General features: G+C 48.4%; 1 long non-coding RNA gene across 2 annotated transcripts; it reads left to right on the top strand.

Annotated features, from left to right (window-relative positions):
• The first annotated feature begins 2,370 nt into the window (after positions 1-2,370).
• Positions 2,371-10,182, top strand: LOC121103112. Of its 2 annotated transcripts, XR_005835279.1 has the most exons (3): positions 2,436-3,113; positions 4,967-5,230; positions 9,806-10,182. It is a non-coding gene; the product is annotated as an uncharacterized LOC121103112 (long non-coding RNA). The 2 variants fall into 2 exon arrangements; XR_005835278.1 differs by lacking the exon at positions 9,806-10,182 and having other exon boundaries at positions 2,371-3,113; positions 4,967-5,427.
• The last annotated feature ends 14,556 nt before the right edge of the window (positions 10,183-24,738 follow it).

Raw genomic sequence — 24,738 nt, 5'->3', positions numbered from 1 at the left:
ACAGGGGAAGGTGCACATGGGGGAAAGCCTGGGTTCTGAAGCCTGCTCTGCCCAGTCCTAGTGGGGTGACCCCAGGCAAGAAGCGATTTTACTTTTTTAAGCCTCAGTTTCCTAGTCTGTAAAATGGGCACATGGTAGTTGTGAGAATGGCAGAACATTTTCATGCAGTGTTCCTCTGTCTGGGCAGTTCCTCTCTGGCTCTTCAGGGGACAGGATCCTTCTCTGACCCTTTATGTCTCAGCTTGAATGCCCCATCCTCAGGGATGCCCTCCCTTGCTACCCCCACCCAAAGGAGCTAGCACCCCACCTCCCGCCTTGCCCACTGGTTGCTGTCTCTCTCATTCATTGCCTTGCTCATTTCATCCCCAGCCTTCATCACAGGCTATGACATTCATTAATTCATTTCTCTGTGTGTTGTCTCTTTTCTCCCGCAGACTGTGAGCTCCATGAGGGCAAGAATAGCCCCAGCCTCTGGCAGGGTTCCTGGCAAGGGGAGGGGCTCGAAACACACTAGTTGCGGCGGCAAAGAAATCATGAAAGATGGCGCATGTAAAATGCTCAGCACAGTGCCCGCCGCCCAGCAGTCGCTCGGGAGGTGATAGCCGATGTTCTTACTACAAAGCAAACACAGACATGCATTTCCAGCCTGTTTACAACAACACAGTGAACCTCGGGTCAGTCACTCTGAGTGCCACTGCCCTGGAGAGAGCATAGGGTAGGCAGGAGTCGGGGTGCACCCCTCTCCCCCAAGTATGCCTTGAACACTGTGGGAACAGAATGGGGAAAGGCCTCCTTGCTGTTGTGGCCTGTGCTGGGAGTGGGGAGGTGGGGTGCAGGCTGAGTAGGTTACAGGGGACCTGTGAAGTCCTCAGAGACCCCCTTGTCCCAGCCCAGATCGGGCTCATCTGTCCTTCCTGCCCCAACTCTCCCCAGTTCCTTCCCCACCCCAAAGTGCCTGTCATGACATTGATTTCTAGTTTGTCCAATGTGAAGACCATCCCCCAGAGTCCATGGCTGGCTTCACGTCTAGGACGCAGCATGCACTTGGCACATAGTAGGTCTCCGTAACTATTTGTTTAATAGATTAATAAGATGCATGGGAAGCATCCCTCGGGTTGTGACTTTTAACCTTTCTGAATCGCCAGCTTCTTTGAAAAACCCATGAAACCTTTGGGTCCCTCCCCCAGCAATGCACCCGAAGTGGAGCGTGTCATATGAGGGATTTCTTGGACCCCTCCACCCCAAGGTCACTCCTAAAGCTCAGCTTAAGATCTCTCTGTCTGGGGGAGGGGAGGTCCCTGAGATTCCAGGGACCCGGTGGGGAGGATGGTACCAGGAGGCACCCTGGGGCTCACACTGGACAGGCTGGCGAGGAATGGTGTGAATGGACCTCTTGTACTTTCTGCTCTCCAGAAGGAAAGGAATCGAGTCTGGGGCGATCTGGCGGGAGGCGGAGAGCGCGGGGCACACAGGCCCTGGAGGAGAGGTTAAGGGGAGAAGATGCCAGAACCGGAGAAGGGAAGGGGGTTGTGATGGAGAGGCTGCGGGCCGCGGAGGGACGCGCGGGCGATCCGGCGGAACAAAGAGCGAGCGCGCAGCGAGCGGGCGCGGAGGCGCCGGCAGGGAGAGGGGCCGAGGCCGGCCGGCCGCCTGGGCTGTCTGATTTTCTGTCAGCCGCCGCTGATGAACGGGCCTCCTTCCAGCTCCGAGCGCGCCGCCCCGCGTTCCTGGCAACTGCGCGCGCGGCTTCCTGGCGGAGGCGGGGCCTGCGGAAAGGTTACATTTGCACAAAGTGCCGCGGCGCACGCGGCCCGGAGGGGCTGCGGGCGGGGAGCGCGGCGCGGGGCGCGGGGAGCCGGGCGCGGGGAGCGGGAGCGCAGGCTGGCGGGAGAGTCGGGCCGGGGGAGAGAAAAGGCTGCGGCGCTCGGCGCTGCCTGGGTAATGGAAACATTCCTCCGGGGGCCAGGCAGAAAAAGGGGTTACACGACCGCAGCCCTCACGGTTCCTCCGAGGGGAGCCTCCTGCCACCGTCGGCCGCGGGGCAGCCTGGAAGAGGGGCGCCCCTGGTGCGTGCGCCCCACCACCAGCAGCTCTGATCCTCGGGCCCCATCCAGCCTGTGCTCTTTGGGGCCTCGCCTCGCTTTTGCAGTTCCCCTTCTCTGCCTCAGAAGGCAGGTGAAAGGGCCCCGTTTTCCCCCAAATCTTAGTGTCCGGGCCTCCCCTCTGACTGTCGCCCTGTCCCCACGAAGGCCCGGTGGATATCTGGCATCGGGTCCTGCCGTCAGGGTTGGCCAGATAGGTCGCATTCGCTGTGACTGGCCAGGCGGGCTGCCACTGGCATCTGTCCCCGCCTTCCCTCGTGCCTCGCAGCTTCTGCTCCGCTCTCTCGAAGGACTGGGGTGTTGCCGCTAGCATTACGTGGTGCAAACAGTGTCCCTCCGCCCCCCCCGCCCCCGCATTGCATCATTCCCCTGCTCCCAGACCATCTGCGGCTCCCTATTACCGCCTCTAAGTGGTAGTTTACACCCCTGGGTCTTGCGCAACACCGGGGGTGGGGCGTGATGTCAAAACTCTCCGGCACCTGCGGTCTCCCCTGTCTGGTTGGGGCTGGGAGTTGAAGGGCTTCTGACAGACACCCATCTACTCTGAGTTTTTCTCTCCCTCTCTGCCTCTCTCCTTCGGTCTCGGATGTCTCTGTCTCTCTCGCACTGAACTGGTTCTGTCGGTAGACACTGTATTCGTGCTGGGCCTTGCACGGAGCCTGGAGGAAGCCCGCGCTGAACCGGAAGCAGCCCCTGCCCTCCCGAGCTACAGGCAGAGTGGAGACGGCCCAGTGGGGAGGTTAGGAGCTGAACCGTATGGTCTGGTAGATCCGAGTTTAAATTCTGCTTGTCCATTTGCTGGCTGTGTGTCCTTGAGCAAATGACTCTCTGAACCTCAGTTTGCCCAGCTGTCAAGGAGGGATGGAAGAGCCGCAAGGACCACTCACGGGGCTTGGCTGGCGGATTTAAAGAGAGAGCCTCAGTAGCTCCTGGCACGGTGCACAGTGGCGAAATATTGTATTACTATTAGGGCTATAAAGAAGGCCACAAATAACCGGAGCCTCGAGCATGGTAAGAATCAACGGAAGAAGCCTGAGCAAAGGACTCAGAAGACAGGCTGTTCAGGGGGCGCCGGGGGGTGGATCCTGGCACTCCAGGTGCGAACAGGTCTAAAGATCCGAAGCCTGACTTCCCTAAGGCGTGCCCACAGTTCGATCAATCAAGGTCAAGCCTGCAGTTCTCCATTATTTGGGCCGGGGGAAGCCTGGTTCCTTGGCTGGGGGCAGGGGGAAGGGCTGTAACCCAGGAGGGCACCACCCTCCACCTAGCTGGTAGGACCCGCCACTGTGTTCAGGTCCCACCCAGGGAAGGCCGGTTTCTGCGAGCCCAGCAGTGACAGTCCAGGGGAAGGAGCAGACCACAGAGGGATGCAGGTCCCCTCCAGAGATGAATCACGCCCTTGCAGAAGCTTTGTGCCCATGGGGTCCTGGGCGTCTCAGAAAATGATCCAAGGGCAAATGGGGAAGAGAGAGGGGGGTCGAGAACATCCTGATGGCACTGCTGCCTTGGTGTCACTCCTGGGGCCTCAAGAACCGGTTTGCCATCCTCAGGGGTTCCGGCTCTTCTGACATTTGTATTCATAGGTGTGAATACACCTCCAGGCCAGGTGGTTGCTTGGCCCCCCCTCCCCCCAGCTCTCGGCCAACCACAAAGTGACAGTTGGCACTGAGCGATCACTTGGCATGGACCATGAGCTGGCAGGTACGGTCTCCCAGCCATCCTAGGAGGTGAGTATCTGTTCAGCTGTTCCTTATAGAGGAGGAAGCTGAAGGTCAGAGATCTCAGCTGCTTGTCAGATAATCAGTCATGGGTGAAGCCGGAACCCGAAGCCAGCCATGCCGGACACCAAAGTCTGAACTCAGTTTTCACTAAGCGCCCTGAGCCACTTCCACTGGTGGACCCAAGAAGCCAGCGGCAAGGGGTGTGTTGGAGTGAAAATCCCAGTCTAGCTGACAGGCTGCCTCTGGCAGTGTACCCATTTCATAGATGAGCTCGCAGGGGCTCTGCTTTGGAGACTTGCCCAAAGCCCTCTTGCTAAGAAGTGGAGTCCATAAGAAAAAGGAAATCTTAGCCTATGGGAGCTGGAAGGGGTCTTGGAGCGCTTCTAATCCAAAACTCATTTTCCAGACAGGGAAACTGTGGCCCAAAGAGAACCCAGGCCTGCCCACCCACGGAAGCATCACCTTGGGCTACACGCCCCTCCCCAGGGAAGCGATGACCCCCAAACCAGGGAGTTCCATGGAGCATTCGAGAGGAAATGGAAGGTGGCCCGGGGAGAACAATGAAATAAAAAGGACCAGGCTCTCTTCCAGGGGCCCGAGAGAGAACTCCCTTGACTCTCTGGCCAAAATTTCCTGCTGGAATTCTCCAGGGGAGGGAGGAAGGAGGGTATGCGGAGGAGAAGAATGCAGCCTGAGTGAGCCAAGGTCACAGCCTTTCTTCTGGGTTTTCCCAAGTCCCAGAGTTGACTTGCCCTCCCTGGCCTTATGGATAGTATAGTGGGGGCAAGCAGAGGAATGGAGGGGCTCTGGGGCCCTTGGGAGTGAGGGCTTCCATTGGTGTCCCCCATCATTCGGAGTCCCTTGAAAACCAGGAGAGAAGAATCTTCCCGCACGCTTTCTCTGTCCACTTGCTCTGCCTCCCTCCCTCTCCTCCAGCAACTTAGAGGTGCTTGGTGGAGGCCCCTGCAGCCACACATAGCTCCTCATTTTTGCACCTGAAAAATGTGGGTGCTGCTTACCTCTCTAGGTCCTTGGGTCCAGAAGGTGGGAGGCCAACAGTCTGTGATGCTATCAGTAAGCGACCAGGGACCTAACGTTCTGATTAAGTGAGTCTAACATCCTGTCCTCTTTCACTTTACCAAGATTTATTAGGCTCCTCGTTGATGCAGGCAGCCCTGTGCCGGGACCGGGGCGCAGCCGGGAGTAAGAGAGACCCATGCCGGCTCTCATGGAGCTCCCCAAATGCAGGTTTCCCGTCTCAGCCAGAAGAGTCAAATGCTATGAGTCTCCGAGTGCATTACTCACACCAGAGTGGTTCTACGAGACCCGGTGATTTTTCTGGAAGGAGGAAGGAGGAAAGAAGGCGTGTGCAGAGAGTCGGGGTCACACCAGGGCACTAATTTTCACGTAAGCTTTCAGCGAATTTAATCTTCTTGGATCTATCACACCAATGAATACAAATGTCTTAAAATACCACCGCTAACAGAATAATGGCACTTGTCCCTTTCAGCGGGCAGCTCACCCAAGCATCTCCAATGCTCTGTGAACATTAATTAATTAAGCCCCAATTAAATAGTTATCATTGACTGAAAATATATTTACCGCACACTTGCAACTGGCTACTGGTTGACTGATGTGACTTAACCCCTGCTGTCACTGCGTGTGAAATATACAACCCGAGGGCATGAGAAGGTCGGGTTCTTCTCTGGCCATGTGCACGGAGCATCTGGGGAGACTGTCTGCTAGGTACATCACTTCTAAGCACTCCGAAGGGACCGTCAGGTCTTGTCCATTCTCTGTCCTACTGCTTCCTTCCGTTCTGGGAGCTTACTCAGTCCGATCACACATGCCACTCTTCCAGAAGAAAGCTTCTAGGTCAACCAACGGTAGTTTGGTTACCACTCCCACCATGTAAGTCTTATCCTTCTCTTTTCTCTTTTTTTTTTTTTTTTTTGAGAGAGAGAGAATCCCAAGCAGGCTCCATGACCAGCGTAGAGCCCAATGTGGGGCTCGAACCCAAGTCCTTGAGATCGTGACCTCAGGGTCGGACGCTCCACCAACTGAACCCCCTATACTAGAGGATATCTCCCCCTGGAAGAAGCACCGCTTGGCCAAGTTCTGTGTTGATATCAGGCTGGGGTGGGGGATGAAGGAGACGTACCATACACTGAGTGAGGGCCTGCTGTGTGTCAGGCAGGAGCTGACCCATCAGTGAGCTGAAATTTCTCGTTGGCATTTCCCCAGGGAACTGGGGGCCTGGGTGTTGGGGGGCTGGCATGGAGGTCTGCGGTTCTCTGGCCATCCCCGTGCAGAACGAGCAGGTAGGAGCGGAAGCCCCCACTCCAGGACTGGGACGATGTGGTGCAAAGAAAGGACCGACTGGTGGTAAGGACCCTCTGGAGGCATTTGAGAAGCAGATAGGAGGGAAGTTTGTTTTTCACAGTGGCCATGAATGTGGAATCTGGACAAGCACATATATGCAGGGAAGTCCTGGGACTGGGTGAGACACGATGCCACTCCTATGGGATTTCCCGAGGCTTCTAGTTCTTAAAATTTGCCGTGACATGGGGCACCTCCATTTGGGTTACACAAATGACAGAAACTCGGCTGAGTTTGCTTAAGAAAAAAGGAGAATTTATGAGCTCGCATGAGAAACCAAACAGCGACAAGGGCAGGAGTGGAGCAGACCTCAGTGAGGACCGGGACATGGGAGTCAAATTCTTCCAGATCTCTAGCGATCCCTGCCCTACTGCTTGTTTCTGCCTGCGAAGAACAGCTCGCACTGCACAGGGGGCTTGGGAGAAGGTGGCGAGGTGGCGAGGGGTGATTTTTAAAACACGGATTTATTTTCTTTCATGGCCGTTGATTTATTTAGTTTTTCTGAGTAAACTTGATCATCTGTATTTTTCTAGAAATTTTCTATTTCATGTATTTTCATATATAGTAACACAAAGTCGCTCGCGGTATTCTCTTATGAGCCTTAAAACTTCCATGGGCGCCTGGGTAGCGCAGTCGTTGAGGTGACTGCCTTCGGCTCAGGGCGTGATCCCGGCGTACCGGGATCGAGTCCCACATCGGGCTCCTCCGCTGTGAGCCTGCTTCTTCCTCTCCCACTACCCCTGCTGTGTTCCCTCTCTCGCTGGCTGTCTCTCTGTCACATAAATAAATAAAATCTTAAAAAAAAAAAAAAAAAAAACAACTTCCAACTGTACCTTCCTTTCATTCCTAATATTAGATATTTGTGCCTTTATTCTTCTTTTCCTTGATTAATCTTGCTAGATGGTTGTCTATTGTCTTTTCAAAGAATCAGCTTCTGGCTTTGTGGATCATTCTTGTGATTGTCGATGTCCTTTTCATTTATGCTCTTATCTTTACTGTTTACTCCCTTCCAGTTTTTTTTTTATGCTTCTTTAGTTAAGTTGAAAGCTTTACTCATGTATGTTTAAGTCGTTCCTGTTTTAGAGTGAATGCACTTAAGACACTATATTTCTCTATAAATGTCAGTTTAGTTCCAATCTACAAATTTAATTCTGCGTTTATCTTTTTATCCTCAGTACCAAATATTTCCTAATTCCCATTGTGATTTCTGTTGATGTTTTTGAGGGAGCTCAGTCAATAACCGCTCTTTTTCTCTCCCAGATTCTGAACTGAGAGATAAGGGTGGGGGGCAGGGGAGAATCATCTCTCTCTCTCTTTTTTTTTTAACTGTTGAAGATGGGGCTCCTGGCTGCCTCAGTCAGTGGGGCAGATGACTCTTGATCTCAGGGTCTCGAGTTCAAGCCCCACGATGGGCAGGGAGCCTACTAAAAAACAAAAAAAAATCCAAAAACCTGTTAAATGTAACCTCATAGTACCTTTAGTACTACGAACTGTAAGAACGGTAGGTACCATGAGAACATGGAGGTGAGAGTGCCTCGAAATGCATACAGAGCAATCTAAGAAGTTACGGATTTATTACTTATGTTCCTTATTTGGGAAATAAAATCTATTTCTTGCTTACTTTATATAAAAAAAAAAGATAAGGTCGGAGGATGAGGCTACGTGTGACGGCTAAACGGGTGTCCTAACACTGAAAGTGGGGATTTGGCAGCCTTAACACCTAGTCACTGCGATGCTGTGAGTGGTGGCGGCCGCCGGGAACAAAACATGACCACTGAGGACAGGCAGCTCTATCGGAGAAAGGAAGTTGGTCCGTGGGCCACGCCCACTTTATCTTCCCCACGCTGGCCAATCAGCTGCCACTTCCTCTTCTGGGCAGAGAGGCCCAGAGCGTTACACTAATTCAGCTCCCTCTACATAGAAGGAAAGGTCAGGACAGGAAAGAGGTGTTCCTGCAACCATTTCCTGATGAGCCCATGAGATCACTGGGAGCGTGCTTTTTAGTTTTAAAAGATACAGATGTTTTAAATCTGCCTTTCTTGTCGTCGCTGACTTCTAATTTTGCTGCATTGTGGACAGAGAACGTGGTCTGCTTTACATCCGCTCCAAAATTCGTTTACGCTTTCATTATGACCCCACACAGGTCCGTTTTTATAAATGTGCACATTGTGCCTGACAGTCACGTGTTGCACGAGTCCGCTGGGGCTGTCGGAACTCTCACAGACTCAAACCACAGAGATTCGTTCTCTCACAGTCCTGGAGGCTGGAAGTCCAAGATCGAGGCGTCAGCAGGTTGGGTTTCCTGGGAGGCCAATCTCCTGGACTTCTCGCTGTGTCTTCACACGCCTCTCCGGCATCCCTGGTGTCTCTCTGTGTGGCCAGATTTCCTCTGCTTGTAGGGACACCAACCGGATTGGAGGACGTACCCCCCCGCCCAAGGTTTCATGTTAAATCACTTCTGTAAACGCTCTGCCTCCAAGTACAGTTACATTCTGAGGTCCTGGGGGTTAGGACTTCAGAAGACACAGGAATCTGGGGGGGGGGGCACAAGTCAGCCCCAAACATGCGCATCCTTGGTTGGGATGGGTACATGGATTCAGGCAGGCTTCTGTATGTATGCGCCATGTCAGACTCGTTAATTCTGTCGTTCACATCTTTCATATCTCATGTAAATTTTCTCTGTTTGCTCTCTTAGTTTCTGGGGACGTCAAAATCCCCATTCCTTTGGTGGATTTCACGATTTTTCAAAGCAAATCTTCTAGTTTTTGCTTTACTTATTTTGAGGCTGTGTAGTGAGGTCTAGAAAACATAATTCTTGTTGCACCTCTTTTTGGTGGATTGCTAATTCAATCATTCTTTATGGTCCCTCTTTATCTCGTAACATTTCTTGCCTTAGGTGTATTTTGTCTGATATTAATATTTACCATATCGGCTTTTCCTTTTGCCCACATTTGCCTGGTATATTTTTTCTCTTTGTCTTGTTTTCCACCTTTCTCCTTTCTTTTGCTTTAGAGTATGTCTCCTAACCAGCATAATATTGTATTCTGTTTTGTTTTGATCTAATATGACAGTCTCTGTCTTTTAAGAGACAAATGAAAACAATTTACATTTATAATGATTGTTGATATATTTAGAATTTACTTCTACCATTTTATTCTGTTGTCCTATTCACCCTATCTTCTAAAATTATGTCTCATGTTCTGTCATCTATTAAATCTGTAGTGTTCTTTACTCTCCTTTTTTCTTTGATAATTTGGAAACTTAGATGTGTTTCTGTTGTTTCACTCGTTGCCCTTAAATTTTTGTTTGTTTTTTAAGATTTTATTTTCTTTATTTTTTAAATTTTTAATAACTTTTTACATTCTTTTTAAAAGATTTTAGGGGTGCCTGGGTGGCTCAGTTGTTAAGTTGCGCACTCATGGGCTCTCTCTCTTAAAAAAAAAAAAAAAGCAAAAAGAAACAGGCGAAAATAATTTTAGTAATATGTTCAACATTATACGTCAAAAATAGTATTTCAAAATGTAATCAGTAGAGCATTATTAATGAAATTTTGTATTTTCGGTGCTACATCTTGAAACCCGGTATGTATTTTACACCTAACAGCACATCTCCGTTGGGACGAGCTGCATTTCAAGTGCTCGGTAGCCACATACGGCTCGTGGCTGCTGGGTTGGACGGTACACATCTAAGATAGTCACCCCTCTGTTCTCCTCCTGGAGAAGACGGTCCCGGCGCCTCCCTTCAGTACCCGCCAAATGCCTCCTCCCCTCTGCCTTGTTATTTTGTTCTTCTAAAATATCAGTTTTATTGATACATAATTTACGTATAATACTCATGCAGTTTTGATGAGCTTTGAGAAACGGATATACCCGTGAAAGCACCACAGGATTGAAGATCGAGAACCACTGATTTTTGCTCGCTTTCACTCTAGATGAGTTTTGCCTTCTCCCCGAAATTCATATAAATGGACTCACACAGTATGTGCTGTTTTCTATCTGGCTTCTTTCACTCACCATAACGTTCTCGAGACTTCCACGTTATGGCGCGTGGCAGTGGTTTGTGAGCTCGTTCCCGGTGTTTCAGAGCGGTGTTGGACTGGTCAAACATGCCATTCTCTGTTTCTGCATCGCGTGTTGGAGGACATTAGGATTGTTTCCATCTAGGTCAGAGCTGTCATGCATCAGGCTGCCATGGACATTTGTGCACGAGTCTTCGGGTGGACATAGTTGTCTTGGATAAAGAATCCCCTAAAGGGGGACTGGCTGGGTGGGATGGTAGTTATGTTTAACTTTCTAAGAAACTGCCAAATAGTTTCCTGAAGGGTCCCGTCCGGATCCGTATTGTCGGAGAGTGTCAGCTGTCCCACATCCTCTGTAACGCTCGGTAGGGTCAGTCCTTTTATCTTTTATTTATGTATGTATTTATTTTTACTTTTTAAAAAACATTTTCTCTATCTATTAGAGAGAGAGAGCGTGCACAGTCAGGGGGAGCGACAGGCAGAGAGAGAGAGGGAGAAGCAGGCTCCCCGCTGAGCAGGGAGCCCGATGTGGGGCTTGATCCCAGGACCCTGAGATCATGACCTGAGCCAAAGGCAGACGCTTCATGGACTGAACCACCCAGCGCCCCTGGTCAGTTTTTTTTTCGATTTAGCTTTTCCAGTAGGTGTGACGTGCTATGGTGGTTTTAAATTTCCCTTTCCCTGATGGCTAGGGAAGTTGAGCAGTTGTTCGTGTGGATGAAAGAAGGCACACTGGAAAATCTGTATATCTTCTTTTGTGCAGTGTCTGTTGACATCTTCTAATTGAGTTCTTTGCCTTTATTCTTACTGAGCATAGCAGTTCCTTGAGTGTTTCAGATACCAGTCTTTTGTCAGGTTATTTGTTGTGAGTATTTTCTCCCAATCTGGGGCTTGTCTTTTTACTTTCGCAGTGGTGTCTTTTGAAGGGTGAAAGTTTTTAAATGTTCTCCCTTCCCGTGTATGCTTTCATGTCTTTAAGAAGTCTGCTCTCCCCAAGACGGAGAAGATTTTTCTCCTGTATTTGTGCCTAACAGTTTCCTTGCTTTGCCTTTTAAATTGAGATCTGGGACCTATTTTGACTTAGTTTTTGTGTAAGGTGTGAGGTAAGAGTGGAGGCTTATTATGTTTCCAGGTGGACATCCGATGATTCGGCACCAACTGTTGAAAGGTGTCTTCTCCGTTGTCTTATTCTGACACCTCCACTGATCTCAATCAACAGTGTATGTGTGGGTCTGTTTCTGGAATCTCTGTTCTGCTCCAGTGACCTATTTGTGTGACCTGAGGCCAACATCCCTTTGACCTGATTACTGTAGCATTAATCTAAGTCTTGAAATCAATCCCTGGGTTCTTTTTTCTGGAATTTCTTTCTTTCTTTCTTTTAAGAGATTTTATTTATTTATTTGAGAGACAGTGAGAGAGAGAGAGGATGAGCTGTGGGGAGGGGTAGAGGGAGAGGGAGAAGCAGGCTCTGAGCTGACCAGGGAGCCCGACACGGGACTCGATCCCAGGACCCTGAGATCATGACCTGAGCTGAAGGCAGGCACTTAACCGACGGAGCCACCCACGTGCCCCTATAGTCTGGGATTTCAATGCCACCTTTTGGGGGTTTTTAAATTATTATTATTATTATTATTATTTATTCATTAGAGAGAGGGAGAGAGAGAGCACGCACGAGCAGGAGGGGCAGAGGGAGAGGGAGAGAGAATCTCAAGACGACTCCACACCGAGTGCAGAGCCTGATGCAGGGCTTGATTCCATGACCGTGAGATCACGGCATATCTGCTAAATCTGACGATATAGCTCAGCTTATCAGCCTACTCTTTAATCCTGTCACTTGTTCCATCTTCCATCTTTACGGAAGTGCCGGTCTTTACTTGCTCTGTCCCAGGTGGAATCTCTCGAGTGTAGATGGAAATTTCACTCTTTTGCAGATACTTGACAGGGAGTGTGCGTGTGTCCGTTTGCAAATTGCATACATTATCACTTCAAAACAACTTATTACAGGCTTGTTTTGCCTGGAAACATTTCCTTCTTGATTTAATTTTATTTTTTAATGTAAAAATGTTTTTGTTAGGATTATATGGTTTTTCCAGGCAATGGTTGTGTTGGAGTTGCTGGTCGGCCCCCAGTATCTGTTCTCTCTATTTGCAATGTAATAGCACTCCTGTCTGGACTAAGGACTACGTTTCTCAGCCTCTCTTGGAGCTAGCTGTGGCCTGTGGGATGCAAGTGGGAGTGACATGTGCGCGGTTTACAGATCATGCTCTTAAAAGGAAACTGTGCCTTAACCAGGAAGTAGATGCAATGGTCAGCTATCTTGAACTCTGGGTACCGGAGCACCACAGGGATCGTGAAGAAACAGAGCCGAAGGAGCCTGGGTCCCTGACACCTTGAAGCTGTTATATGAGCTACTCGTGTCCGTACTGTTACTTAGGGAGAAATAAAATTCTACCTCTGCGAGCCACTAGTATTTTGGATTGCCGTCAGATCAGCCAAACCTGTATCCTAATACAATCATTAGATTTACTAATATCATTTACTAACTTATTTGTTCCCTATTGTTTTTTCGGTACTCTTCCCTTTTGGTTTATATTTTTTCTTGCAGAGAACATCCCTTAGGAGTTTTTTCACCAAGAGTTTGGGGGATGAAAAATTTGGGGGGTTTGTAAGTTGCAGTTGTTTTCATTTTCACGCTTTAATGGGACAGTTTAGCTAGGTATATTAGTCTAAGTTAGTAATTAATTTTTCTCAGTTCCCTGAAGGTATTATTCCATTCTTTTCTTGCCTCTTTTGTGGTTGAGAGTTCTCCTGTTGGCTTATAGATATGATTTCTTTTTGGATAACCTCTTTTCCCTTGTAGGACTGCTTTTAAGATTTTCTCTTCATCTTTGATATTCTGAATTACAGTGCATCTAGGTGAAATTTTTATTTTTATTTATTTAGCATGGCCTTTGTTGGTCTTTATTTTGAGAGGGGGGGAAACTCTCTCTGTGTCTAGTCAAGAGTTTGAGCTATTATATCAATAGGTATCATTTTGTTATACCCTTTTGTTCTTGATTCATATCTGCTTAGTTATATGTTGTGGGGTGTTTTTGTTTTTGTTTTTCTTGGTTCTTCCTTTCTTCATCTCTTTGAGGAGTTTAAGTCTGTTTATTTAAAAGCATTTCTTAGGGGCGCCTGGGTGGCTCAGTTGTTAAGCATCAGCCTTCGGCTCAGGGAGTGATCCCAGGGTCCTGGGATCGAGTCCCACCTCGGGCTCTTCCGCTGGGAGCCTGCTTCTCCCTCTCCCACTCCCCCTGCTTGTGTTCCCTCTCTCGCTGGCTGTCTCTCTGTCTGTCAAATCAATAAATAAAATCTTAAAAAAAAATAATAAAAGCATTTCTTAAAGGGCTCCACCATTTGAATTTTTTAAAGTTTTTTTTTTAAGATTTTATTTATTTATTTGACAGAGAGAGAGACAGCCAGCAAGAGAGGGAATAGAAGCAGGGGGAATGGGAGAGGAAGAAGCAGGCTCCCGGCATAGGAGCCCGATGCAGGGCTCCATCCCAGGACCCCGGGATCACGCTCTGAGCCGAAGGCAGACACCCAATGACTGAGCCACCCAGGTGCCCCTTAAATTCTATTTATTTAAGTAATCTTTACATCTAATATGAGGTTTGAACCCACAAGCCTAAGATCGAGTCACATGCTTCCCCGACGGAGCTAGCCAGGCGATCTCCACTCCTCCATTTGAATTTTTTTTTTTAAGATTTTATTTATTTGACAGAGAGACAGCCAGTGAGAGAGGGAACACAGGAAGGGGAGTGGGAGAGGAAGAAGAAGGCTTCCAGCGGAGGAGCCTGATGTGGGACTCGATCCCAGGACCCTGGGATCAGGCCCTGAGCTGAAGGCAGACGCTTAACGACTGAGCCACCCAGGCGCCCCCCACCATTTGAATTTTGACAGTAGTGAAGTATCTTCTGAACGTTGAGTCTGTTGCCTGTTGTGCCGAACGGACTCTGAGATGCTCCACCCCCACCCCATGATGCTTTCTGGCAATCATGCTTTTATGTAACTCCCTCTCTTTGGGTGTAGCCAGTACGTGTGACTTGCTTCTGGTCAGTGGAATATGGCAAAAGCGATGGGGTGTTGCTCCTGTAATGATGTTACTGTATAAGACTCTGTCTTGCTAGCAGCCTCGCTGTAGAGATTCTGCCTGCTGGACTGATGAAACACGTGGTTGTGTTGGGAAAGGAATAGTAGGCAAGAACTGTGGCAAGGAATCATAGGAAGCCTATAGGAACTGTGGATGGCCTCTCGAAACTGAAGGCAGCCTCCAGACAACAGCCAGCAAGAAGCCAGGGCCCTTAGTCCTACAACTGCCACGAAAGGAATACTTCCAACAACCTGAGTGAATTCAGAAGTGGATTCTTCCCCAGTCGAGCCTCCAGATGAGAACACAGCCTAATTGACGCTTTGCAGCCATGTGAGGGGAAATAGTTAAGCTCTGCCTAGACTTCTCACATACACTGTGAGATGATAAATGTGTGTTGTTTCATCCTATCAGGTTTGTAACCATTTGTTAGAAGACTAGAGGACTGATTCTACACGGCCCTGTATTTGATCTGTAGCTTATGAAGTTCTGTCTCCAGTGTGAGTGAGGCTCCCGTTGAACACTGAAGGGGATAGCCCACCAAAATGTGAACAGTTGTTATACGTGGGTGGGAGAATATGGGTTACTTTTATTCTCTTCTATTCATTTTAGTATTTACCAGGTTTTAAAATATGATATCTATATAAAATAGCCAAAACTGTTTAAGTGTTTTATTAAAGACTAATGACATACTCCTAGACAATAGCATAAATCTTATGTTCAGTTTGACCATTTTTTACAAAGTTGAACACATTTTTTGTAATCACAATCCAGGACAAGAATTAGAACGTTGGTAGCATCACAGAAGACTCCTCCCTTGTCCCCTCAGTCAGTAACTCCAAAAAGATAATTAGTCTGAGTTTTATTACCATTACCTTTTATAAGTGGTATTCAGTATATTCATTTGTGTCAGACTTCTCTCTCTCTCTCTTTCTTTTTTTTTTTTTTTAAGATTTTTTAATTTATTTATTCAACAGAGAGAGAGAGACAGCCAGCGAGAGAGGGAACACAAGCAGGGGGAGTGGGAGAGGAAGAAGCAGGCTCATAGTGGAGGAGCCTGATGTGGGGCTCGGTCCCATAACACCGGGATCACGCCCTGAGCCGAAGGCAGACGCTTAACCGCTGTGCCACCCAGGTGCCCCTTCTCTCTCTCTTTCAAGTAGGCTCCATGCTCAATGTGGGACTTGAACTCAGGACACTGAAATTTAGAGTCGTATGCTCTGCTTACTGAGCCAGCCATGCACCCCATGTGTCTGACTTCTCTAGTTCAACATTACGTTTGTGAAGTTTATAATGTTGTCTTGTGTAACAATAGTTTGATCATTCTTAACATTGGTTAGTATTCCATTGCAGGAATATCCCGCAATTTAGCTATGTATTCTACTGTCGATGGAAGTTTGGGACTTCAAATAAAGCAAGAAAAATAAATTTAAAATATAACAATTGGAAATAAAGAACTGTCACTATTCACAGACATGATGGTATGGATAGAAAATCTGCACAAAATTAACAAATAAATGATTAGGATTAATAAGTGTATTTAACAAAGTCCCTGGCTAAAATGTCCACAGTAATTACAGTAGCCTTATAGAAAATCTTGAAATCTAGTGTGAGTTCTGAAACTTTGTTCTTTTTCAAAATTGTTTTTGTTATTCTAGTTCCTTTGCCTTTTCATGTGAATTTAAGAATGAGCTTGTTGGTTTTTACCAAAAAGTCCGTAAGGATTTTGTTTGGAACTAGATTGAATCTATACGTGAATTTGGTGATGATGGGCAGCTTAACAAAATTGAGTCCTCCAATCCATGAACACGGTATATTTTTCCATTTATTTAGGTGATTTAAAATTTCTTTCATTAGTGTTTTCTAGTATTCAGTGTGCAGATATACCCAAGTATTTAAATTTTTTCCAGGGCTGTTTCTTTTTTCCTTTTTATTTTTATTTATTTATTTATTTATTTATTAAAGATTTTATTTATTTATTTGACAGAGACAGCCAGCGAGAGAGGGAACACAAGCAGGGGGAGTGGGAGAGGAAGAAGCAGGCTCCAAGCAGTGGAGCCTGATGTGGGGCTCGATCCCACAACGCCGGGATCACGCCCTGAGCCGAAGGCAGATGCTTATCCACTGTGCCACCCAGATGCCCCTCTTTTTTCCTTTTTAAAGATTTGTTCGCTTATTTGAGAGGGAGGGGGAGAGGCCGAGGGAGAAGGAGAGAGAATCTTTTTTTTTTTTTTTTTTTTTTTTGACAGAGAGAGACAGCCAGCGAGAGAGAGAACACAAGCATGGGGAGTGGGAGAGGAAGAAGCAGGCTCATAGCAGAGGAGCCTGATGTGGGGCTCGATCCCAGAGCACCAGCATCACACCCTGAGCCGAAGGCAGACGCTTAACGACTGCACCACCCAGGCGCCCCAGGAGAGAGAATCTTAAGCAGACTCTGCACTGAGCACGGAGCCTGACATGGGGCTCAATCTCATGACCCTGAGATCATTACCTGAGCCAAAACCAAGAGTCAGATGCTCAACCAACTTTGTCGCCTAGGCACCCTTCCAATGCTATTTCTTAATTCCAGTTTCTAATCATTCATTATGAGTATGTAAGAATACACTTTTTAAATATACTGACATGTAATCTTGCTAAATGTATTAGTTCTATGGGATTTTTTTTTTTACTTAGACAATTATGTGTGAATAGAAGCAGATTTTTTTTCCTTTCCAAGCTATACGTCTTATTTTCTTGTCTTATCGCACTGGCTATTGAATAAGAATAGTGAGAGGAGACATTCTTGTTCCTGACCTCAGGAGAAAACACTCAGTCTTTCATAATTAAGTATGATGTGTGAATAACCCAACACCAAATCCTAAACCAAAGGTCTGGTTTCTGGGGCCTCAGTAAGCAGAACTCAGTGGAAGTAAAGTGCCACTGGTGTTTGAGGGAGTACAATCCACGGAAAGCTGGAGTGAGAGAAAAGGAAGGGAGAGAGACCCAGTATGAAGGTACATTACTGTGCCGGCCACTTCTTGATGTTAATCACAACGGATTGTTTGATCTGTGGCACCGTCTTGCACATACATGCCTGCGCATTGAGTGAGTCCTATGGCAGTTCAAGCACCAGCAGCCACAGGGAAGACCATGAGGTCAAGAGGTATAAATGCTGGCAGGTGGTGCCTGTGTGGAGGTGATTTTTTGAAAGTATTTTATTTATGTATTTGTTTATTTATTTAGAGTGAGAGTGTTAAGTCGGGGCAGGGGGAGAGGAGCAGCAGAGGAAGAGAGAGAATCTTAAGCAGGCTCCACGCTCAGCACAGAGGCCAATACAGGGCTCAATCTCACAGCCCTGAGATCATGCCCTGAGCCAAAATCAAGAGTTCGACACTTAATGGGCTGAGCCACCCAGGTGCCCCATTTCTGAAAATGTTTTTATTCTACCCTCACTATTTTAATTGATCGTTTATCTGGGTATAGAACTTCAAGTTCGAAATATATTTTTCTCAGAATTTTAAAGGCGTTAGCTCCATTTTGGTCTAATTTCAGTGGTGCTGTAAGACATGGGATGCCATTCTGATTCCTGGCTTTTGTATAAAACCTAACTTTTTGCTCTCTGAGAGCCTGTATGATTTTTCATTTGTTCTTAGTGATCTGAAATTTCAAAATGACGTGCCTCAGCGTGCAAAGGTTTTCATCCATTTTGTTGGATACTTAGTGGGCATTTTCTTTTTTTTTTTCTTTTTTTTTTTTTAAAGATTTTATTTATTCATTCGACACAGAGAGACAGCCAGCGAGAGAGGGAACACAAGCAGGGGGAGTGGGAGAGGAAGAAGCAGGCTCACAGAGGAAGAGCCTGACGTGGGGCTCGATCCCAGAACTCCGGGATCACGCCCTGAGACGAAGGCAGACGCCCAACCACTGTGCCACCCAGGCGCCCCATTAGTGGGCATTTTCAATCGGGAAACTCATGTCACTTACTTCAGAGAAATTTACTTTAATAACTTATTTGATGATTACCACCCCCTTTTATTTCTCCTGTTCTTTCTGGGACTCCTCTTATTTGGATGTGAGATCTCCCAGGCTGATTCTCTAATTTTCATGTCTTTTCTCTCCTTTGTCCTCTTCCTCTGCTTTTTGAGTTATTGCCTCATCTGCAAACGTTTCTCCCAATCCTTTCACTAAGCTTTTAATTTGTTCTTCCCAAGAGATATTTTTTGTTCTTAAAACATTCCTTTTTAATAACGTTCTGTACTTGTTCAATGTATCTATATGTCTTATGTCTTTGATGATACTAGTGATTTTTTTTTTACATTTTTCTTCTCCTTATCATCATCATCTGTGTTTCCTCCAAAGTTGCTTTTTTTTTTTTAAAGATTTTATTTATTTATTTGACAGAGAGAGAGACAGCCAGCGAGAGAGGGAACACAAGCAGGGGGAGTGGGAGAGGAAGAAGCAGGCTCATAGTGGAGGAGCCTGATGTGGGGCTCGATCCCGGAACGCTGGGATCACGCCCTGAGCTGAAGGCAGACGCTCAACCGCTGTGCCACCCAGGCGCCCCCCAAAGTTGCTTTTTATCTCTTTGCTGTCGTTTGGTTCTGGGTGAGAAGCTCTCCCCATGTGCGTGGTGCTCCTTGGCTTCTGCACCCAGAGGCTGCTCGGAAACTCAGAGCTCAGATTTGGCTGCCCACCCAACACTCCACTGGAGGGTGATCTGGCTAGGCTGTTTCTTGGGAAACTTCTGATGTCCCTGTCTTTAGGTCTTTCCTCCTGGGCTTCTCAGGTATGCATAGAATTATCTTTCAGTCTGCTGCCTGGAGGTTCATACGAAGCCTGTTTGCCAGCTGGGAGTTTCACTACTCAGTGTGAAGACTTTCATTCATTCCCCCATTTTTGGTGAGATGACCCTGGCCCCAGCTGGGTCCACTTTTCTCCAGTACAGAGTCCCTCGGTTTTACCCACTCTGGGGAATAAATCGTCTGTCTTCTGTTGGGATTGTTGGGATATGGTAGAGGCAGTCACCTTGGGGGATGGGCTCTTGGTTACTAACCGCTCTGTAAACTGCCTTTCAACAAATCCTCTGTGGTTCAATCTGCTCTTTCACCTTTGCTGCCAGAAGTACTGGTGCTCAATTCCTGAGCCTTTGAGGGGTTCTAGACTTTCCTCACTGCTGGCTTAGGACTCGATTTTCCACATCCATTAAGTTCGTTCCCATTCATTGATCTGTTTTCCAATTGCAAAAGTATCCCATTCTCTTTGCCATTGTAGCATTTTAAGAACCCCTTTTCTGCCATTTTTAAGGAGTTTCTGGAGAGAGCAGGGATAAATGCTTGTGTTTGATCGGCTTTCTCGAACCGGAAATCCTGGCCCTTTTCTCATTATATTTAATTCTTTTTGATATTTCCCAGAACTTCTAAGTCACTTTAGTCACAGCTGTTTTGTGGTCTCTCCCTCCTGGATCTATCCTGCGAGGTTGTGGCCGAGTGGGGGCGGGGAGGGCGTCCAAGCTTACTGTAGGTTTTATCATTGACTTTCTCTCATTACTGCTGTTGTTTTGTCATTTTTTCTTTGTGAGCTCATCTGCAGGGACCTTTGTGGGTTGAGCTTCCAGGTGAGGTCAAGGCCCTCTGGTGACTGTCCACATTTGTTTCTGCCTCGTGCACAGGGCATCTCCAGCCGGGACCCTGTCGGTGTTCAGTTCTTGCTTTCAGAGTCTCCAGAACCCACTGGGAAGGAGCGTGGTGTAAATTTAAATCCCAAGCCCCGTGAGGCTAAGTCTCTGGTTACAAATTCCCAGAGCAGCCTGTGTCCCACCCTAACCCCAGGCTGCGGCAGGGAGCTTCTCGGCCCTCCGTCTGAGCAGAGAGTGGGGTTTTGGTGTTTGTTTTTAATCCTCCTTTACCTCTTCACTGAGAATATAGCCCCGGGGCATCTGGCTTGGAGGTGGGTCTCATTTACGACTTCCTGCTTTGTGGAGCCCCAAACCTTGTTTCTTGTCCCCAGGAGGGCTGTAAAATCCAATCCCCAGGCTGCTGAGACCCACGGGCCTGCCCGCCCGGCCAGTGACACAGCAGCCAGCACGAGCCCTCCTGATTCCTGCTCTGGTTTTCAGCTCCTTCTTTGTTTTTATCCCTGGGGAGTTCCCTTCCTTTCTTGGAGGCTCAGCCATGCATTTAGAAGGATGTTTGTTATATTTTAGCCACAATATCCAAGTCGTATTTTGTGGCAGGAGGGTTTTCTGCTGGGGAGCTCACAATTCTACTGGAAACGGACTCCTGTGTTTTTTGTTTCCAACCTCTTTTGCATCCCTGAGTACCCCACAGCGGAGCATCAGTAGAAGCCCGTGAATGCCCGGAAAATGAAATGCAATTGCGGTGTTTTCACCTAATTGGTGATTTTGCCAAAGGCCCCAGCAAAACCGAGTCGGGGTTCCTGCGGCAGTCCTGCTGTTCAGAGCAAGAGACTCAGAGAACATTCAAGACCTCTCCTGGGCTGGACTCAACCTACTGTGGGAACCGTCTGATGTCCAACCAGCCTGCCGCGGCATCCTGCCCTCCAGCCGCACATCTGCTCCCGAGCTCCTTCTCACCCGTCTCGGACCTTGCCGATTCCAGCTCTCACCAGCTTTGCTGTGTCCGCTTGCTTGTGGACCGGCCTCCCAGACCAGACATGCCCTCCCTGGGCCACAGGCCCTGTTGTTTTCTGTCTGTGTCTCCAGCATCTTTGAGGTAACAGTGCAAACATGCGAGGCGTTTGGTAAATGTGGGTCTGATGTGTGAACGAGTCAGCTAGCGCTCCCCCACAACCAGCTCCAAAGCCGACTTTGGACTTCACAAAATTAACGCAGCCGTTACAGCCCCATGACTAGACCCAACCTTAGCCACCCTCCTTCCTGGCAGCCGCCAGCCCTGTCCTGTAGGGGCGGAACTATCCTCTGGCATTTTAATAGGGAGGTGGTAGGTCATGTGGGATAAAGTGGACTCTAATTAGCCCTCCCAAGAACAGCGCTGCTCTGTCTGGGGGGAGGAGGGGAAGAGGGACCTGGTCACTGACTCGGCCTCCAACTCTCCCCTCCCCCTCTCCTGGGGGACTGGGGTTCCAGTGCTCCGAGTTTGGGAAGAGAGATCTCTTTCCACAAGGAAAACTGGGGGTCCCTTGGTAGATGGATGAAATGATTGCAGCCCCTGGCTCACAGCGTGTTCGAAGCACTTTCCCTCGGAGATCTCTCTCTGATCGAGGGACTTGCCCAAAGTCACACAAGGCTGGAGCTCGGCTGCACTATTCCATAGGGCAGCTACTAGCCACCTAGCCCCGCTGAGCGAGCCCTTGAAATGGGGCTAGTCTGAATTTAGATGGGCCTGAAGTGTAAAACCATGCCAGATTTCAAGGACTTCAAAGTATGAAAAAAAAAAAATCCCAAGAATAATTGTAATATTTGTGACACGTCAAAATCATAATATTTGGGATTTCTTAGGTTAAATACAAATATTATTAGAATGAATCCCACCAGTTTCTTTTTACTTTGTGTTAATGAAGCTGCCCGAAATTTTAAATTACCTCTGTGGTTTGCATTTGCGACTTGAGTCCAATTCCTCTCGGCTGTTAGCAGTGCAGGAGCGGGGCCTTGTCGGCTGTATCCTGCACAGAGCAGGAGGCCGAGAATTCTATGCTGAATGAATGAAGAAAGGAAGCATTGGTTGTTCAACACCACTTGGCACTGGCTTATAAATGAAAGAGTCCACTTTGGCTGTGAGGACGAGCCGTTCTCCATCTATTTTCTGCCTTCGTGTCTGTACCCTGTTCATGAGCTGCGTGGCCATGGGAGCAAGCAGATTTCAAGAACAGACCCTCCCCTGGGGGGCCTGGGGGGCGCAGTTGTTAAGCGTCTGTATTCGGCTCAGGGCGTGATCCCAGCGATCTGGGATCGAGCCCCACATCAGGCTCTTCTGCTGGGAGCCTGCTTCTTCCTCTCCCTCTCCCCCTGCTTGTGTTCCCTCTCTCGCTGGCTGTCTCTATCTCTGTCGAATAAATAAATAAATCTTAAAAAAAAAAAAAAAGAACAGACCCTCTCCTAATTTGGGGTCCCTTGAAAGCAGAGCCTGAGTTCAGTGACCCCAGGAGGCAGGAAAGCAGGGCCAGGCCTGGAGGAGGAACAATGTGGGTGTCCTCCCCTCCCTGTAGGCAAAGGAGAGACATTCAACCAGGAACTCTGGAAGCATACAGAATGCCTCCCAGAATGGTCATCCAGGGGACGGGAGGTGAGAACATCTGTCTCCTGGCCACTGTCCTCTATTGCAGAATGTTGCTAGAGGGACCTTTACTCTCCCACACTTCTTTTTTTTTTTAAGAAAAAAATTTTTTAAGATTTTATTTATTTATTTGAGAGACAGAGAGAGCATGAGCTGAGAGAGAGGGGGAGAAGCAGACTCCCCACTGAGCAAGGAGCCCGATGCAGGGCTCGATCCCAGGGCCCTGAGACCATGACCCGAGCCGAAGGCAGACGCTTCACCGACTGAGCCAGCCAGGTGTCCCTCTCCCACACTCGTCAGCTGTGCTGGTGGCTGCAGGAGGCCTTGAGAAAAGACGTCAGGCAGAAAAGCACCTGCGTCAGGTGCACCCCCGTCAGCATGAGTCAGGACCGTCCACGTCATTGCGCCAGAGAGAATTCATAGTTGCTACCACGACGGACAAGGATCAGCAGCTGAAAGTTAAGGGCGATGCGTAGAGCGGGATACGGCTGATGGGCAGTTTCTGGAAAGCTAGCTGACACCTTGTTATTGGTTCATCATGCACTCATGCAATCATCCCGTTGTCAGCCAAGACTTCTTGCACACCACCTCGAGGTAAGGTCTGGGCTCCCCCAGAAAGGATGACAGGAGGAAAGAGAGGGGTAAAGATGTCCTTATAGCAACCATGTGGAACCTTTTCTAATTCACAAATGAGGTAAATCCCCTGCCAACTGCAGTCCCTTCATCCTCATTGGTAACAGGGTGCTGATGCTGAATTGTTGGGGGACAGCACCCGAAGCCTCTGAAGAGGGCTCAGCCTCTTCTTGGTTCAAGCAGGACTTAGAAATTCACTCCCCCACGGTTAAGCATCCGACCCACGATTTCGGCTCAGGTCGTGATCGCAGGGTCATGAGATCAAGCCCTGTATTGGGCTCCCAAGCTCAGTGGGGAGTCTGCTTGAGAATCTCTCTCTCTCTCTCCACCCCTGCTCCACCCCACCCCCTGCTCACTTGCACTGTCTCTCTCTCTCAAATAAATAAATAAAATCTTAAAAAAAAAAAAAAAAAAGAAATGAACTCCCCCACCCACCTGCCTTCCTGCTTTCGCTCAACCGGCAGCCCCTGAGTGCCTGCTAGGTGCCAGGCTCCGCACCAGTCTGGGGGTGTGGTGGTGAGCGAGAGGGAGCCCCTGTGCTCAGGAGCTCACAGTCTGAAGGGAGCGAGGGTGCCACCCCAGTAGACAGTCCAGAGGTAGGCTCTAAGCTCTGAGGAGGGGAGGGAGGGGCTGCTTCCTGCAGGGTCTTGGAAAGCTTTCTGGAGGAAATGCAACCAAGCATTCACCCCAAGGCCTCTGGGCCCCAGATGTGAGCTTCTGGCACAGACCGGTCCTGGCTGAACCCCATAACTGGCTGCTTGGCAAAGGACATTGGCAAACCCAGGCTGACTCTAGGTCATTTGCATATCATTTGCATCAATCTGCATATGTGGTGGCACAGCCTGGTCTCTTATGCATTTAAATTGCGAGTTATTTGTCTCTCTTTGAAAGCTCTCATTTTTTTTTCCCCCCGAGGGGGGCTGGCTCCATTTCCCCTACTTGCCCTTATAAAGACTGTTGAGTTTGCCCAGCACAATGGAAGGCTGTAGATTTTGGGTGGAATATATGCTTTTTATTCTGGCCTTCTGATACTTTGTCATTTTTAAGGGCCCCATGACAGCCTGGTGCGGAAAAGAGTGTCAGGCATGTGCACCCGGTGTTACATATGGGGAAGCCGAGGCAGAGAGAGTTTTTGTTTGTTTGGTTGATTTGGTTTGGTTTGTTTCTTTGTTTAAGGGAGGTGCCCAACCTCACTTGGCCTGCTGGAGGTAAGTCCAGGACTAGGGATCTGATCCCGTGCTGAGAGCGAGCTCAGAGGTCATCTCTCAGTGGAAGGCAGTTCAGAGAGGGGCAGGGCTTGCCCAAGCCACACAACTGATCCGGAATGCAGCCTTGGCTCCCACGGCTCTGCCTGAAGACAAGGGGCCCCTCTGCCAGGCCCTCGTTTGGACCGCTGTCTCAGTGGCCTGTGCTACTTCGGAAGACGCCTTCCCCTTAAATACCCAGTAGACTGATTTCTACCTACTTGGGTTACTGTGTAATCCTGGTGAGCGAGTATCACCCAGCCCGGCACATCCCATTC

Source organism: Ursus maritimus, unplaced genomic scaffold (genome assembly GCF_017311325.1).
Source record: "Ursus maritimus isolate PB19 unplaced genomic scaffold, ASM1731132v1 scaffold_17, whole genome shotgun sequence".
Lineage (NCBI taxonomy): Eukaryota > Metazoa > Chordata > Mammalia > Carnivora > Ursidae > Ursus > Ursus maritimus.
This window is presented reverse-complemented; position numbering and strand designations above follow the sequence as displayed.